This window comes from Rhinoderma darwinii, chromosome 1, assembly GCF_050947455.1.
Source record: "Rhinoderma darwinii isolate aRhiDar2 chromosome 1, aRhiDar2.hap1, whole genome shotgun sequence".
Lineage (NCBI taxonomy): Eukaryota > Metazoa > Chordata > Amphibia > Anura > Rhinodermatidae > Rhinoderma > Rhinoderma darwinii.
The window spans coordinates 377,041,933-377,061,693 of record NC_134687.1 but is presented as its reverse complement, the minus strand read 5'-3'; positions in this window follow the sequence as shown (position 1 = coordinate 377,061,693).

Here is a 19,761-nt window from a genome sequence, read left to right as displayed (position 1 = left end):
GAGGTTAGAGGCATAAACGCCCTAAGATAGGGCATGTACCTTCTTAACAATTGAATTGGTCCCTGAAAAAATGGCCTTTGGCAATTTTCTTGAATATGTGAGAAACTGCTGCTAAAGTTCTAAGCCTTGTAACGTCCGAGAAAAGATAAGAACGTTCAAAAAAAAGATGCAAACATAAAGTAGACATATGGGAAATGTGAAATATTAACTATTTTGTGTGGTATTACTATCTGTTTTGCAAGCAAATACATTTCAATTTAGAAAAGTGCTAATTTTTGCAAATTTTCTTACAATTTTGGTGTTTTTCACAAATAAATATTACATTTATCGACCAAATTTTTTCATTAACATAAAGTACAATATGTCGCAAGAAAATCTCAGGATTGTTTGGATAGGTAAAAGCATTTCAAAGTTATTGCCAGATGTGTCAGATTTGAAAAAAAAAAAACGGCTTCGTCTTTAAGGCCGAAACAGGCTGTGTCCTGAAGGGGTTAAGTATATTGGTCCTTATGAGAATTAAGAGGAAATTAATCCAACAGCTTTTTGTCTTTTATCACCTCTGAGAATTCCAAACGTATTTCAAAAATCTCTATTGAAACGCTACCACCACAACTGTTTTTTATAGAGGGCCAAGAAAAATATGAGGCTCAACAAATCATTGATGCCAGGAAAGTTAGGGGGTTCTTTCAGTATTGGGCACCTAGGAAGGTTTATGGGCCTGAAGAAAGATCCTAAGTTCCTGCCTAACAGACCATGCTGACAGACTTAGGCTGGGTTCACACAGAGTGTTTTGCAGGCAGAAAATCTGCCTCAAAATTCAGTTTGGAATTTTGAGGCAAATTTTGCTCTGCCTGCACGCCGATTTTCGCAGTGTTTTTCGCCCTCGGCTATTGAGCGCCACGAAACGCATATTGAGCGCATATAACGCCACGAAATACGCTTTCTCTGCCTCCCATTGATGAAAATTGGAGGTCAGAGGCGTAAACGCCCTAAGATAGGGCATGTCCCTTCTTTTTCCAGCGAGCCGGTTTTTCCGATAGCGGGAAAAAAACGCCTCTGACTCCCATTGAAATCAATGGGAGGCATTTTCTGACATTTTTTGGCACGTTTTCCGGCGAGGTTTCCGTGTCAAAAAACGTGTAACAAAACTCAGTGTGAACTGGCCCTAAAAATAAAGTTAAATTCTAAAAAATTCTCAGATGTCCGGTCGTAAGGGTCCAGTGGGGGAGGGCATATTGTAATGTACTCGCCTTTTCACGGTCCAGTACTGTCCTCTGCCAGCTGCCATGGCTCTGAAAGTCACAGCGGGACTGGCGGGGACACTGGCGACGTGTGAGCAGAGCATAAGGCTGCTCAACTAATATTAAACACACGGCTGTTCAGCCAATCTGGGAGCCTGGCCATCTGTACAATCAGATATCATGATGTCGGTCTTTTCAGAGCTCTAGATGGTCTATTAAATGTCTTGATTCCTGGTTTTCTGCTGTATATTTTCTATCGTGAGGTTATGTCTGACCACGTCTCTTGGATTTTTCTTCAACCTGTCATTGCTATTCGTCGCTAAATCGTGGACGGTCTAATTATTCACCTGCCTTTAGTTTCTGCACTTGTAGTTCTCCACCTGGTATTTGACCCTTGACACGTCCCTGGCCCTTATTTAGCTCTGGACTAATACCTGGTAACAATTATTTTCTACGTCCCGTATAGGCCTCTACCTACTCTCTAACTGCCAGTCAGTGACTACTCTGGGTACTGCAACCTGGGGATTCCCTGCAGCGAAGTCAACATTACCAGAGGTGAAAGCATGAATATCAGGGATTCCTCTGCACCCCAGTTTAGGTAGCACAAAGTTGACTGCTGATTCAGCTGTTGGCAGGTAAGCAGTGATGTTCTGCAGGGATACTGCCCCAATCTGTTGTGCACCTTGCTGATCTGTTGAGGATAAAGAGCAGTGGCAGATTTAGTATACAATTTAGTATACAATGGGACCTGGGCTGTTGACACAACTTGGGACCCCTCCTTCCCCCTCACACGCAATTCAACCCCCCCAATCCGCTGACACTGTACCCGTCTGTGCCACTGATCTGACTGATACAGGTTTTAGCACTAGATACAGCTGCTCTGTATACAGGATACAAAGCAGCTGTATCTAAAAAAGTTAATTTTTATCCTGAACAGATCAGCAAGGTGCACAAAAGATTGGAATCCCTGATATTTATGCTTTTACCTCTGTTTGGAGATGTTGACTTTGCTGCAGGGAATCCCCAGGTTGCAGTACCCAGAGTAGTCACTGACTGGCAGTTAGAGAGTAGGTAGAGGCCTATACGGGACGTAGAAAAGAGTTGTCACCAGGTATTAGTCCAGAGCGAAATAAAACCAGAGGATGAGGCCAGGGCCAGGGACGTGTCAAGGGTCAAATACCAGGAGGAGAACTTTTTGTGAAACAGCAACTCCCAGCATATCCTTACCATTGTTCGGGTCATGCTGGGAGCTGTAGTTTTACGCCGTACAAACCTATACGGCAGGGGTTGAATTAAGCTTGAGATGTATTTATGTTGGTGTTGAATTTATGTGCCCTGCTTGGTTCTGGTGCTGTATATATGTACTGAGCTTGGTTTGGGAGCTGTATATATGTATGAGCTTGGTTCCGGTGCTGTATTTATGTACTGAGCTTGGTTCTGGAGCTGTATATATCCACTGAGCTTGGTTCTGGTGTTGCATATAATGCTTGACTAGGTACTGCTTAAATGGTTCTGGGGCTGTATATATGTACTGAGGATGGTTCTGGTGCTGTATATATGTATGAGCTTGGTTCTGGAGCAGTATATGTCAGCGCTTGGTTCTGTTGCTGTAATTATGTAGGATATATTTATAATAACTAAATTGAAGGGCAGATGGAATTGTTTTCAATTCATTGTATATTTAATGGGAACCTGTCAGGTAGTTTTAACCCCTTATACCGCCACTATGTTGTAATACATGACCTAACATGCTGGGAGTTGCTGTTTCACAAGTAAAAAAAAACAAAGGGGGTTAGAGTTAGCCTCTGCATCGGCTAACACTAAGCCCCGCCTTAGCAATGGATGCTGTCAATCAGCCGGCGGCCATTACTAAGGCGGTACTAATATAGTTTAAAAAAAAACACAAAGACATAGAAAAAATATTTTATTGAAATAAAAAAAAAAAAAACACACAGCCCTCATTAACCATTTTATTGATAATAAAAAAAAAAAGCCGTCATCGAAGTAGTCCTGGAATCCGCCGTAGTCCAACGACCGAACCTGTAAGAAAACACACAAGAAAAACGATTAGTAACACATGTGTTAGGCTTAGATACAGGGCCCATGTGTGATACTGTCTGTGGGACCCTGTATCTAAGCCTACCACAACGTAGGCTTAGCTACAGTGTCCAGCAGACAGTAATCTTATACAGTATAAGATTACTGTGTGCTGGGGCCCTGTATCTAAACCAACAGTGTGGTAGGCTTATATACAGTGCCCATCAGACAGGATCACACATGGGCCATGTATCTAAGCCTACCATGTGATTGGCTTAGATACAGGGCCCCACAGACAGGATCACGCATGGGCCATGTATCTAAGCCTACCATGTGATTGGCTTAGATACAGGGCCCAGCAGACAGGATCACGCATGGGCCATGTATCTAAGCCTACCATGTGATTGGCTTAGAGACAGGGCCCAGCAGACAGGATCACACTATCTGGGATCCTGTCTCATGGGCCCCCTAAGCCTGCTACATCATAGGCTTAACCCCTTCACGCTCCTTGACGTACTATTACGTCATGGCAGCTCTATCGTTCGCGCTCCATGCCGTAATAGTACGTCTTGCAGTTAGAACAGCGGTGCGCGCGCCCGGCGCGTTCATGCGCTGTGATAGCTGCTGTTTCTGACAGCAGGCTATCACGGCATAATGGGACGGGACCATTTACTATGGTCCCGCCTCGCCGATCGCCGCTATTGGCTAGTCAGTGAGTAACTAGCCAATAGCAGCGATCGGTCTCATTCAGCACAGCAGTGCTCGAGCCCGGCGTTCCTGAGCTGTGATAGCTGCTGTTTCTGACAGCATGCTATCACAGCATAATGGGCCGGGACCATTTACTATGGTCCCGCCTCGCCGATCGCCGCTATTGGCTAGTCAGTGAGTAACTAGCCAATAGCAGCGATCATTCTCGTCACTTCCTCTCTCTGACCTCACATCCTGCTGCAACCGCCCTGAACGCCCTGTTGGAGTTAGCGAGGCGTTGAGATCGGTTGTGAGCAGAGAGTCAGAGAGAAAAGAAGTGAAAAAAAGTGAAAAAAAGTTTCTAAAACAACGTTTTTTTTGCTTCCCACCACCCCATCCACTACCCACTCCTGTTCCCTTCCTCTTTGAGTTCTACCCACGTTTTTTGGTCAGTGATCTCCTATCACTGACCACTTTTCAGTCTTCAGGACCACATTTCTTGGTCCCTGGGGATTTTTTTTTCATTTTTTTCTATATAAAACATAAAACAAAAAAAAAAATATAAAAAGAAAAAAAAGAAACAAAAAAAAATAGTTAGTTTAGCCAATTTTGAAAATTTAACTGGTTAGTTTAGTATTAGGGTTAGTTAGTGTCAGGGAACCGTCAAAAAGCGTAGTTAGGTATAGTGTCAGGGAATTTAGCGTCAGGAATCGGTCACCGTAGATAGGCTTAGCGTTAGGGATCCATCACCGTAGTTAGGTTTAGCGTCAGGGAAGCTCGGAATAATTAGATAGGTTTAGTGTCAGGCACCCGTCACCGTAGTTAGGTTTAGTGTCAGGAAAGCTTGAAATAATCTAGATAGGTTTAGTGTCAGGGAATCGTCGCCGTAGTTAGGTTTAGCGTTAGGGAAGTCCACATAAAATTTAGTTAGGTTTAGTGTTAGGAACCCTCGCCCTAGTTAGCTTTAGTGTCAGGGAAGTCCACTTGCTCTCTAAAAACAAAACACACATTTGTGCTAGTTGTGCTATCCTATTGCTCCCAGTTAGGGATTTATTTTTTTGCAGTATATAAATTTTGTCTTCGCACAACAAGCATGTCCCAACGGACATTTACTGCTGAAGAGGCGTATGCATTTCTGGCCTCCGACACAGACTCGTCGGATGGCGATACACTATTTTATTTGTCTACCTCCTCATCCAGCGATGAAGAGGAGGGACCCCCTAGGAGACGCCCCAGGACCACCACCATAGTAGAAATCCCTGAGAGAAGTGACCCCACAACAAGTGATACCCCTGAGCGAAGTGACCCCATTTGGACGCCCACACCAGACCATTATGAACCCCAAATCCCTGAGTACACGGGCAGCCCAGGCATCAAATTTAACACGGCAGGGTTCAGTGAGATGGACTTTTTCAAGTTCTTCTTCACTGATAACTTTATAGAGCTAATGGTCACCCAGACTAATTTATATGCCCAACAGTATATCACCAAGAACCCCAACTCATTTTATGCCCAATCCCAGAGGTGGACTCCTGTAAACGCAGCAGAGTTGGGCAAGTTCTGGGGACTGCTCTTGAACATGGGGCTTCTAAAAAAGCCATCCATTAGGACCTACTGGAGCACGGACATCCTATACCACACCCCGATGTACCGTATGGCCATGTCCAGGATGCGTTATGAGGCAATACTTCGCTTCCTACATTATGCCGATAATGAGCAGTGCCCACCCCGAGATGACCCCATTTTTGACCGTTTATATAAACTGAGACCCCTATTAGACCATTTCAGTGCCCGGTTTGCCCAAGCATACACCCCCGAGAAGTGTATTTCCATTGATGAGTCCCTGGTACATTTTAAAGGGAGGCTTCAATTCCGCCAATACCTGCCAAGTAAGAGGGCAAGGTATGGCGTGAAGTTGTATAAGCTGTGCGAGAGTGCATCAGGGTATACATATAAATTCAGGATATATGAAGGGAAGGACAGCAGTATTCAGCCCCCAGAATGCCCCCCCTTACTGGGAATTAACGCAAAAATTGTGTGGGATTTGGTGCACCCACTGCTGGACCAGGGTTACCACCTCTACCTGGATAATTTTTATACCAGCGTCCCGCTCTTCAAGTGCCTCGCTTCCAGAAGGACTGCGGCATGCGGCACTGCTAGAAAAAATCTTAGAGGCCTCCCTAAAACACTGCTTGGGCAAACACTCAGAAGGGGTGAGAGCAGGGCACATTCTAGTAGCAACATATTGTGTGTCAAGTACAAGGACAAGAGAGATGTCCTTGTATTGACAACAATACATGGCCACACCAGTACCCATGTACCTGTACGAGGTACCAGTACAGAGACCCCCAAACCAGATTGCATCCTGGACTACAATAGGTACATGGGAGGGGTGGACTTGTCAGATCAAGTCCTGAAGCCCTACAGCGCTACGCGGAAATCGAGGGTGTGGTATAAGAAGCTGGCCGTGCACATCATACAGATGGCATTGTACAATGCGTACGTGCTACGTCGATGTGCAGGCCAGAGGGGAACTTTCCTGGAATTTCAAGAGGTGGTTATAAAGAACCTAATTTTTGGCGACCAGGAAGGAGGGGCACCCAGTACTTCTGGAAGCGAGGCCACACGCATCGTACCAGGGCAACACTTTCCAGGAGAAGTTCCCCAAACTGGCAAGAAGGGAAAAAGTCAAAAGAGGTGCAAAGTGTGCTATAAGAGGGGGATAAGGAAGGACACAACATACCAATGCGACACGTGTCCCGAAAAACCAGGGCTCTGTATGAAAGATTGTTTTAAAATTTACCATACATCCCTTGATTTTTAATTTACCCTGATGCACTCCGCACAGCTTATCCCCCTCATCTTTCCCTTTTGAGCCCTGCCATGTGCCCAAGCAGCAAATAACAGCCACATGTAGGGTATTGCCGTACCCGGGAGAACCCACATTACAATTTATGGGGTGTATGTCTCCGGTGGCACATGCTGGGCACAATATATCGGACACTGAAATGGCATATATGTATAGGAAATTGCAAATCTCACTTTGCACCATCTACTGCGCATTACCTTTTACACAATAACTGTTGGGTCAAAATGCTCACTACACTCTAGATGAATGTCTTAAGGGGTGTAGTTTTTAAAATGGGTTCACTTCTCGGGGGTTTCAACTGTACTGGTACCTCAGGGGTTCTGCCTACATGACTTAGCACCAGAAAAGCTCCAGTAGGCTAAATGGTGGTCCTTCCCTTCTGAGCCCTGTCGTGTGCCCAGGCAGCTAATAACAGCCACATGTAGGGTATTGCCGTACCCGGGAGAACCCACATTACAATTTATGGGGTGTATGTCTCCAGTGGCACATGCTGGGCACAATATATCAGACACTGAAATGGCATATATGCATAGGAAATTGCAAATCTCACTTTGCACCATCTGCTGCGCATTACCTTTTACACAATAACTGTGGGGTCAAAATGCTCACTACACCACTAGATGAATGTCTTAAGGGGTGTAGTTTTTAAAATGGGGTCACTTCTCGGGGGTTTCAACTGTACTGGTACCTCAGGGGTTCTGCCTACATGACTTAGCACCAGAAAAGCTCCAGTAGGCTAAATGGTGGTCCTTCCCTTCTGAGCCCTGTCGTGTGCCCAGGCAGCTAATAACAGCCACATGTAGGGTATTGCCGTACCCGGGAGAACCCACATTACAATTTATGGGGTGTATGTCTCCAGTGGCACATGCTGGGCACAATATATCAGACACTGAAATGGCATATATGCATAGGAAATTGCAAATCTCACTTTGCACCATCTGCTGCGCATTACCTTTTACACAATAACTGTGGGGTCAAAATGCTCACTACACCACTAGATGAATGTCTTAAGGGGTGTAGTTTTTAAAATGGGGTCACTTCTCGGGGGTTTCAACTGTACTGGTACCTCAGGGGTTCTGCCTACATGACTTAGCACCAGAAAAGCTCCAGTAGGCTAAATGGTGGTCCTTCCCTTCTGAGCCCTGTCGTGTGCCCAGGCAGCTAATAACAGCCACATGTAGGGTATTGCCGTACCCGGGAGAACCCACATTACAATTTATGGGGTGTATGTCTCCAGTGGCACATGCTGGGCACAATATATCAGACACTGAAATGGCATATATGCATAGGAAATTGCAAATCTCACTTTGCACCATCTGCTGCGCATTACCTTTTACACAATAACTGTGGGGTCAAAATGCTCACTACACCACTAGATGAATGTCTTAAGGGGTGTAGTTTTTAAAATGGGGTCACTTCTCGGGGGTTTCAACTGTACTGGTACCTCAGGGGTTCTGCCTACATGACTTAGCACCAGAAAAGCTCCAGTAGGCTAAATGGTGGTCCTTCCCTTCTGAGCCCTGTCGTGTGCCCAGGCAGCTAATAACAGCCACATGTAGGGTATTGCCGTACCCGGGAGAACCCACATTACAATTTATGGGGTGTATGTCTCCAGTGGCACATGCTGGGCACAATATATCAGACACTGAAATGGCATATATGCATAGGAAATTGCAAATCTCACTTTGCACCATCTGCTGCGCATTACCTTTTACACAATAACTGTGGGGTCAAAATGCTCACTACACCACTAGATGAATGTCTTAAGGGGTGTAGTTTTTAAAATGGGGTCACTTCTCGGGGGTTTCAACTGTACTGGTACCTCAGGGGTTCTGCCTACATGACTTAGCACCAGAAAAGCTCCAGTAGGCTAAATGGTGGTCCTTCCCTTCTGAGCCCTGTCGTGTGCCCAGGCAGCTAATAACAGCCACATGTAGGGTATTGCCGTACCCGGGAGAACCCACATTACAATTTATGGGGTGTATGTCTCCAGTGGCACATGCTGGGCACAATATATCAGACACTGAAATGGCATATATGCATAGGAAATTGCAAATCTCACTTTGCACCATCTGCTGCGCATTACCTTTTACACAATAACTGTGGGGTCAAAATGCTCACTACACCACTAGATGAATGTCTTAAGGGGTGTAGTTTTTAAAATGGGGTCACTTCTCGGGGGTTTCAACTGTACTGGTACCTCAGGGGTTCTGCCTACATGACTTAGCACCAGAAAAGCTCCAGTAGGCTAAATGGTGGTCCTTCCCTTCTGAGCCCTGTCGTGTGCCCAGTCAGCTAATAACAGCCACATGTAGGGTATTGCCGTACCCGGGAGAACCCACATTACAATTTATGGGGTGTATGTCTCCAGTGGCACATGCTGGGCACAATATATCAGACACTGAAATGGCATATATGCATAGGAAATTGCAAATCTCACTTTGCACCATCTGCTGCGCATTACCTTTTACACAATAACTGTGGGGTCAAAATGCTCACTACACCACTAGATGAATGTCTTAAGGGGTGTAGTTTTTAAAATGGGGTCACTTCTCGGGGGTTTTAACTGTACTGGTACCTCAGGGGCTTCTGCCTACATGACTTAGCACAAGAAAAGCTCCAGTAGGCCAAATGGTGGTCCTTTCCTTCTGAGTCCTGCCATGGGCCCAAACATCAGTTTATCACCACAAATGGGGTATTGCCGCACTCAGGACAAATTGGGCAACAAAATGGGGTGTTTTATTCCTTGTGAAAATAAGAAATTTTGAACAAAAATTACATCTTAATGGAAAAAAATATCATTTTTTTAATTCACAGCCCAATTCAAATAGGTGCTGTGAAAAAACGGTGTGGTCAAAATGATAACAACAACCATAAATGAATTCCTTGAGGGGTCTAGTTTCCAAAATGGGGTCACTTCTGGTGGGTTTCCATTGCTTTCATACCTCTGGGGCTCTGCAAATGCGACATGGAACCCGAAAACCAATCCAGCAAAATCTGGACTCCAACAAACACATAGCGCTCCTTTCCTTCTGAGTCCTCCCATGGGCCCAAACGGCAGTTTATCACCACAAATGGGGTATTGCCGCACTAAGGACAAATTGGGCAACAAAATGGGGTGTTTTATTCCTTGTGAAAATAAGAAATTTTGAACAAAAATTACATCTTAATGGAAAAAATATCATTTTTTTAATTTCACAGCCCAATTCAAATAGGTGCTGTGAAAAAACGGTGTGGTCAAAATGATAACAACAACCATAAATGAATTCCTTGAGGGGTCTAGTTTCCAAAATGGGGTCACTTCTGGTGGGTTTCCATTGCTTTCATACCTCAACACCTCTTCAAACCTGGCATGCTGCCTAAAATATATTCTAATAAAAAAGAGGCCTCAAAATGCACTAGGTGCTCCTTTGTTTCTGAGGCTTGTGTTTTATTCCACGAGCGCACTAGAGCCACATGTGGGACATTTCTAAAAACTGCAGAATCTGGACAATACATATTTAGTAGTATTTCTCTGGTAAAATCTTCTGTGTTACAGAAAAAAATGGAATAATATTGAAATTCAGCAAGAAAAATGAAATTTGCAAATTTCACCTCCACATTGCTTTAATTCCTGTGAAATGCCTGAAGGGTTAAAAAACTTTCTAAATGCTGTTTTGAATACTTTGAGGGGTCTAGTTTTTAAAATGGGGTGTTTTATGGGGGTTTCTAATACATAGGCCCCTCAAAGCCACTTCAGAACTCAAGAGGTACCTTAAAAAAAAGGCTTTTGAAATTTTCTTAAAAATATGAGAAATTGCTGTTTATGTTCTAAGCCTTGTAACGTCCAAGAAAAATAAAAGAATGTTAAAAAAACGATGCCAATCTAAAGTAGACATATGGGAAATGTGAACTAGTAACTATTTTGGGTGGTATAACCGTCTGTTTTACAAGCAGATGCATTTAAATTCTGAAAAATGCAATTTTTTCAAAATTTTCTCTAAATTTTGCAATTTTTCACCAATAAACACTGAATATATCGACCAAATTTTACCACGAACATGAAGCCCAAAGTGTCACGAGAAAACAATCTCAGAATCGCTTGGATAGGTTTAAGCATTCCGACGTTATTACCACATAAAGTGAAATATGTCAGATTTGAAAAATGGGCTCTGAGCCTTAAGGCCCAAACTAGGCTGCGTCCTTAAGGGGTTAAGGGTTGTGCAGTCCCTAAACATTGATGGCCTATCCTCAGGATAGGCCATCAATAGCTGATGTGTCTCTCGGGACCCGCAAATCAGCTGTTTTGAAGGGGCCGCAGCACTCGTACGAGAGCTGCTTCCCTTCATTTCACTACTCGCCCACACTGTGAATCGCCGACACGGATTCACAGTGTGACCGGAATTAAGTGACAGGAATGAAGGGGAGCAGCTCTCGTACAAGTGCTGCGGCCCCTTCAAAACAGCTGATTGGCGGGTCCCAGGAGTCGGACCCCGCCAGTCAGGGCTAACCTTACCTTCCTCTTCGGCCGCGGCGGGAGTTCTGTCGTCTCGATGCTGTGCGCGGCGCATAGCGCTGTGACGTCATGCGCTGCGCACAGCGCTTGACGTCAGGACCTCCGCTGCGATCCGGAACCAGGAAGGTAAGTAAAGTATGTTACTATAGTAACAGGGGCCCGCGGCCCGAGTTACTATAGTAACTTTTTATTGATGTGGTGCGGGGGGCCGTGGGCCCCCCTGGCTTCGGGGCCGGGTCGCAATTGTGACCGCTGCGACCCCTATAGCTACGCCAGTGGTGGTGATAAAAGCTGACAAAGTCACAGGTGACCTGAAGAGAGAGGTGCTGATCCTGAGAGAGAGACTGGAACTGAGGAGCTCTAAGGAGACTGGCAAAAACCAGGCTAGGCTTAGCAGGTCCTATAGAGCGAGCAGTGGGTAAGGTGGCAGCACACACTGTACAGAGCCAGAAAGAGGTGTATCTGCACTGGCCAGCATAATGCAAGTCTAAGGGAAAAGACGGTCCCGAAATAGGCCTATAAAGGTGTAATGTCCATGTCTCCTGACAGTCGCAGCCACAAGTCGGCAAGTGCTGGCCCCAGCCTCCTCCTCAGGAGACGCCAGCGCTTGCGTCCACTCACCTTAGCCAGGTCCCAAAGGCTCTTAAAGGGGCAGCACGCGCACCGAACCTTTTGATGAACTTTGACCCGTGAGTACACTGGACTTTAAGAGTGGTCCAGCCCCCTGCTTCGATGCCTGGGCGTTGTTGTTGTTGTTCCCTAGTTTGTCTATGTGATGGCCTCCTAGTGTGTTACCTGTTCCTGTACCTGTTTCAGTTCCTGTACCTGTACTTGTTCCTGTTCCTCTCCCTAGCATTCCATACCACCCTGGTCGAGCACTGTGCTGTGCCAAAGTCGTGTCGTGCTATATACACGTCTGACCTGCTTCACCTCGCTACCTGACGTCTACCTGCTGCCTAGTCCTAGCCAAGCCTGCCTTGCTGCTTTCTGAGCTGCCACAGGTACCTATACGAACTATAGACATTCACCTGCGCCCTGTTGGCCAGCTGCCTCACCGCCAAGGCGGTACGGCCCAGTGGGTCCACAGACCCTTCGTGACAGTATGCTCAGGCCATGGACCCCGCTGGCTGATTCAAGAACATGACGACATCACAGGAGATGCGAGCGGATATGCTGGACCTCCGGTCCCGACAGGACCAGCTCCTCCAGGCATGCACGTCGGCAAGAGGCACAAGCTGCTGTTCTTCCTACTACACCTCCTGGCAGTGTTGATCCTCAGACTACACCTCTTGGCAGTGTTTACCCGCGTGTTTCTTTGCCACTTCCTGACCGCTATGATGGAGAAGCCAGTACCTGTCGTGGATTTCTTAATCACTGCCAGATCCACTTCAGCCTGTATAGTAGGACATTTTCATCTGATGGCACAAGGGTCGCTTTCATCATTTCTCTCCTCTCCGGCAGGGCTCTTGCATGGGCGAACCCTATCTGGGAGAGACAAGGTCCAGAGACCCGTGACTTCCAAGCCTTCCTCCGGACTTTTCGCATGGTGTTTGAGGAGCCTGGACGAGTCTCATCTGCAGCGGCATCTTTTATTAACCGACGCCAAGGAGACACCTCCGTGAGTGAGTAAGCCATCCACTTCCGCACCCTGGCGGGAGAGCTGTTATGGAACAATGAGGCCCTGGTGGCTGCATTCTGGCATGGACTGGCTTCTAGAGTTAAGGACGAACTTGCCGCCCGAGATCTGCCGTCTACCCTGGACGACCTCATCCTTCTGTCTGCCCGGATTGATATACGGATCCGAGAACGCCTCCAAGAGGTTCGACGGGAGGGAGCCCGTCCCAGTTTGGTTAGTACTTTGCAGCATTTGGTGATTTTAGAAAGGGAGTTTTTCTTGTAATAATCTAATGTAATTTTCTTACATATTGTTTTTAAACTCTACCTGTTCTAAATTCATTTTTTATTTTTTAAATAATGTCAGGGATTCACCATTATGAATCCATGAATTTAGGCTTTTTAAAGTCAATTATCCATCCCCACTTTGAATCATCTGAGCTTAAAACCATTAAAAAAAAAAACGTTGCTGCTTCAGGCTCGCTGCATTTCTTGTATACATGTAGACATTAGAAATGCATTCATATAAAAAAAGATGACTACAACTGGTGAATTATATGCATTTAAATTTTTGATGCCTATTATTTACAAAATATTGTCTGGATATCTAAAGAAAAGATAATAAAATTCAGTGCCAGTGAAAGAATTATTCAAACTCTGTTCACACTGGCAATATAGATTCTGTTTTTACAGGATCTATGACAGTTATGACCAGGCTGAATAACGTAGTAGTGTATACTACTCTGCTTGTTAAAAATAAAAGCAAACCTGATGGAACAGAACCTAACGCCTGTGGGAATATAACTTCAAACAGGCAATAAATTAGGAGAACAACTGAAAAAATGAAAAAAAAAAAACCTTGTACAGCCTTTAGGTCAGTGAACTATAGGAATGCAAAAATGGAAGAATGCATGATTCTATAAAAGCATCAAAGAAGAAACACACTACTCAACTTAATGGACATACATGTTAAATAATTCATAAAACTGAATATGTAAAAAAAAATCTCACTAATACATGTTCATGGAAACAAAGTATCAAGGTGAGACTGGCCGACAAGAGGATCCTCTGTTGAGCCCAGTTTCTGACACAATAATGGGCCCAAAATCTCCAGCTAAATACACCGCCATTTGAAGCTGACTTTGGAGCCAATCACTTGCTACTAGAGTCTATTTCGTATATCTTAATTCACAAATAACTTAATAGACCTTATTGATGATATGTCCTCTGTGTGCAATGATAATAACAAAATTTATATTGCAATTAGACGTAGACATGCCCAGATTCAGCATTAGGCCAGATTAACAGCTCTGTGTGTCATCACCATATGATGAGTGGCTGCGTGATTTTAGCGCAGCCGCCATCATTATGACACTCTGTTTGTATGTTTGTAAACAGAAAAGCACGTGGTGCTTTTCTGTTTTCATTCATACTTTTCACTGCTGTTGCGCGAATCACGCGCGTCCCACGGAAGTGCTTCCGTGTGGTGCACGTGATTTTCATTGAAGTCAATGGGTGAGTGATGCGCGAAAAACGCTGAAATATAGGACATGTCGTGAGTTTTACGCAGCGGACTCACGCTGCGCAAAAATCACTGACTGTCTGCACGGTTCCATAGTCTAACATAGGTCCGTTACACGGACGTATTTTATGTTCGTCTGAATAAGCCCTAAATGTAGGGTGGACCCTCAGAATCCTTTCCATTTTGGTGGGCTCAAGGCACCCTACTCTGACAATGTAAAGTATAACAGTCAATTTTTTATGAAAATATATGCATCATGCATAAAAAAGTAAACATAGACTGAGTGTAATGACCGGGGGGTAGGGAAACGGACAAGTGAGCCCTAATCTACCCGCCACTCTGTCCCTGCCTACTTGCAACGACCCGCCCTAGGCGACGGGGTACAACTGGGCGGCGGTCCCTGCACTCAGTAAGTGCACGACAAACACGACAAACATACAAGGGAATACAAGCAAGGGAAAGGGGCAGTTGCCCACGGCAACACCGTGAGCAACCAGAGTGGTGAACGAGCCGAGTCAAGCCAGGAGTGTGCGAGGTACCAAACGAAGAGCAGAAGAGTAGTCAGTAAGCCAGGGTCTGTATGGAGCAGGAACAAAGTAGAAGGAGCTGTAGCTGGGCCAGGAAACCACACGAAAAAGAATAACAAGCAAGGAGGAACAGGAAATGCAGGTATAAATAGACAGAGGGCGGGAGCTAGCTGAGTCTGGCCAGGCTGCGATAGGCTCTCCCACTCCTAAGCCTGCCAGCCTGAGTGGTGGAAGCTGGAGTCAGTCTCAGGGATGAAGATTCAAGTGCTGACTGATTAATTAAGGGAGTTAACCCCGAAGCTGTGCCTGGCAGATCCTTTACAGTACCCCCCCTTTTATGAGGGGCCACCGGACCCTTTCTAAGTGGACCTGGCTTACTGGGGAAACGCAGGTGGAACCTCCTGACCAATACCCCAGCGTGAACATCCCGGGCGGGTACCCAAGTCCTCTCCTCGGGCCCGTAACCTCTCCAATGGACCAGGTACTGGAGGGAGCCTTGGACCATCTTGCTGTCCACAATCCTGGCCACCTCGAATTCCACCCCCTCAGGGGTGAGGATGGGAACAGGAGGTCTCCTCGAGGGAGCCAAGGACGGGGAGCAGCGTTTAAGGAGGGAGGTATGAAACACGTTGTGTATACGAAAAGATGGGGGTAACTCCAGCCGGAAGGAGACAGGATTGAGGACCTCAATGACCTTATACGGCCCAATAAACCGGGGAGCAAACTTCTTGGACGGAACCTTGAGATGCAAGTTCCTAGACGACAACCACACCAGATCCCCGACCATAAACAGGGGGTTAGCAGAACGTTTTTTATCAGCCTGAGTTTTTTGTACGCTCTGGGACGCCTCTAGGTTCTTCTGAACCTGGGCCCAGACTGTGCACAGTTCCCGATGAACGACCTCTACCTCGGGATTGTTGGAACTACCAGGTGAAACGGAGGAGAACCGTGGATTAAACCCAAAATTACAGAAAAAGTGAGAGACCCCTGACGAGTTACTGACCCGGTTATTAAGGGAAAATTCGGCGAGGGGAATGAATGAGACCCAATCATATTGACAGTCAGAGACAAAACACCTTAAGTATTGTTCTAGAGATTGATTAGTCCTCTCCGTTTGACCATTGGTTTCAGGATGGAAGGCAGAGGAGAAGGACAGATCAATCCCCAACTTCATACAGAAGGCTCTCCAAAACAATGAAACAAATTGTACCCCTCTGTCCGAAACAATATTGACAGGGACCCCATGGAGACGCAGGATGTGTTTGACAAACAAGGTAGCCAACGTCTTGGCGTTGGGTAGTTTCTTGAGGGGCACAAAGTGGCACATATTACTGAAGCGGTCTACCACCCTTAGCCGGAATTGCAGGGGAACAAACAGCTTGTTCTCAGGAAGGTTCCCGGGAGCTGAACCTTGAGCAGCAGCAATTTCAGAGACTAAATCAGAATCGATCGAGGAAATGATTATACCTGGAGGCAAAATACAAGCAGGATCTTCCTCCGAAGGAGGGCTGGCCATGAAGCTACGCGACAGTGCATCAGCCTTAATATTTTTAGACCCAGCCCTATAGGTAACCAAAAAATTGAATCTGGTAAAAAATAACGCCCATCGAGCTTGTCTCGGGTTTAGCCTCCGGGCAGATTCTAGGAAAACAAGATTCTTGTGGTCGGTAAGGACCGTTACCTGGTGTCTAGCCCCCTCCAGGAAGTGGCGCCACTCTTCAAATGCCCATTTAATGGCTAAGAGTTCGCGGTTGCCAATATCATAGTTACTCTAAGTTGGCGAAAACTTCCTGGAGAAGTAGGCACAGGGGCGGAGATGGGTGAGGGACCTGGTACCCTGGGACAAGACAGCCCCCACTCCCACCTCAGATGCGTCAACTTCCACGATAAATGGCTCCATTTGGTTGGGCTGAACCAGCACCGGGGCCGAGATAAAGCACTTCTTAAGGACCTCAAAAGCCTGGACAGCCTCAGGAGGCCAGTGGAGGAGATCAGCACCTTTGCGAGTGAGGTCCGTAAGAGGCTTAGCGATGACCGAGAAGTTAGCAATAAATCTCCTGTAATAATTAGCGAACCCCAAAAAACACTGTAACGCCTTCAGGGAGGCAGGTTGGACCCATTCCGCCACAGCCTGAACCTTGGCGGGGTCCATGCGGAATTCATGAGGAGTGAGGATTTGACCCAAAAATGGTATCTCCTGTACCCCAAACACACATTTTTCGGTTTTGGCAAACAGTTTGTTTTCCCGAAGGACCTGGAGCACCTTCCTGACATGCTCAATGTGGGAGGACCAGTCCTTGGAAAACACCAGTATGTCATCAAGGTACACTACAAGAAATATCCCCAGGTAATTTCTCAAAATCTCATTTATAAAATTCTGGAAGACCGCAGGGGCATTACACAACCCAAAGGGCATGACGAGGTATTCGAAATGGCCTTCGGGCGTGTTAAACGCAGTCTTCCACTCATCCCCCTCTTTGATGCGAATAAGGTTATACGCCCCCCGTAGATCCAATTTAGAGAACCATTGGGCCCCCTAAACCTGATTAAAGAGATCAGGAATCAAAGGAAGGGGATACTGGTTCCTTACCGTGACCTTATTCAGGCTACGGTAGTCAATGCATGGCCTAAGACCACCATCCTTCTTCCCCACGAAGAAGAAGCCAGCACCTACCGGAGAAGAAGAGGGACGAATGTAACCCTTGGCCAGGGATTCCTGGATATACCCTCTCATGGTTTCACGTTCGGGACAAGAAAGATTAAATATCCTACCCTTAGGAAGCTTAGCTCCTGGTACCAATTTGATAGCGCAATCGTATTCTCTATGAGGAGGTAACACTTCGGAGGCCTCCCTAGAGAAAACATCAGCGAAGTCCTGAACAAACTCGGGTAGCGTATTCGCCTCCTCAGGGGGAGAAATAGAATTAACAGAAAAACATGACGTACAACATTCATTACCCCATTTGGTTAGCTCCCCAGTATTCCAGTCAAACGTGGGATTATGCAACTGCAACCAGGGAAGGCCTAGAACCAAATCGTACGATAATCCCTGCATCAACAGTACAGAGCATTGCTCCAAATGCATGGAGCCAACAAGGAGTTCAAAAACAGGGGTATGCTGTGTAAAATAACCATTAGCAAGAGGAGTGGAGTCGATACCCTCTACCGGGACAAGTTTAGGCAAATCAATCAGAGGCATAGCAAGAGACATAGCAAATTCCACAGACATAATATTAGTAGAGGACCCTGAATCCACGAAGGCACTGCCGGTAGCAGACCTACCACCAAAAGAGACCTGAAAGGGAAGCAAGATCTTAGTACGTTTCCTATTTACTGGAAATACCTGTGCGCCCAAGTGACCTCCCCGATGATCACTTAGGCGCGGAAGTTCTCTGGCTGCATTCTTACGCTTAGGACAGTTGTTCACTTGATGCTTGTAATCCCCACAGTAGAAGCAGAGACCATTCTTCCTGCGGAATTCTCTACGATGTTGGGGGGACACGGAGGCCCCGAGTTGCATAGGTATCTCTGAGTCTTTCCTGGAGGAACGAAGCAACGTAACTTCGGGAGGCATCATGGGTGAGTCTGAGGAGAAAACACATAAACGTTCATGTTGTCGTTCCCTGAGACGTCGGTCAAGTCGTACCGCTAAAGCCATAGCCTGGTCTAGGGAGTCAGAAGAGGGATAGCTAACTAGCAGGTCCTTCAGGGCATTCGACAGACCCAACCTAAACTGGCACCTTAAGGACGCAGCCTAGTTTTGGCCTTAAGGCTCAGAGCCCATTTTTCAAATCTGACATATTTCACTTTATGTGGTAATAACGTCGGAATGCTTAAACCTATCTAAGCAATTCTGAGATTGTTTTCTCGTGACACATTGGGCTTCATGTTCGTGGTAAAATTTGGTCGATATATTCAGTGTTTATTGGTGAAAAATTGCAAAATGTAGAGAAAATTTTGAAAAAATTGCATTTTTCAGAATTTAAATGCATCTGCTTGTAAAACAGACGGTTATACCACCCAAAATAGTTACTAGTTCACATTTCCCATATGTCTACTTTAGATTGGCATAGTTTTTTGAACATTCTTTTATTTTTCTTGGACGTTACAAGGCTTAGAACATAAACAGCAATTTCTCATATTTTTAAGAAAATTTCAAAAGCCTTTTTTTTAAGGTACCTCTTGAGTTCTGAAGTGGCTTTGTGGGGCCTATGTATTAGAAACCCTGATAAAACACCCCATTTTAAAAACTAGACCCCTCAAAGTATTCAAAACAGCATTTAGAAAGTTTTTTAACCCTTCAGGCATTTCACAGGAATTAAAGCAAAGTGGAGGTGAAATTTGCAAATTTCATTTTTCTTGCTGAATTTCAATTTTATTCATTTTTTTTTCCGTAACACAGAAGGTTTAACCAGAGAAACACTACTAAATATGTATTGTCCAGATTCTGCAGTTTTTAGAAATGTCCCACATGTGGCCCTACTGCGCTCGTGGACTAAAACACAAGCCCTAGAAGCAAAGAAGCACCTAGTGCATTTTGAGTCCTCTTTTTTATTAGAATATATTTTAGGCAGCATGCCAGGTTTGAAGAGGTGTTGAGGTGTCAAAACAGTAGGAATCCCCCAATAGTGACCCCATTTTGGAAACTACACCCCTCAAGGAATTAATTTAGGGTTGTTGTTACCATTTTGACCGCACAGTTTTTTCACAGCACGTATTTGAATTGGGCTCTGAAATGAAAAAAATTTCATTTTTTCCAATAAAATGTC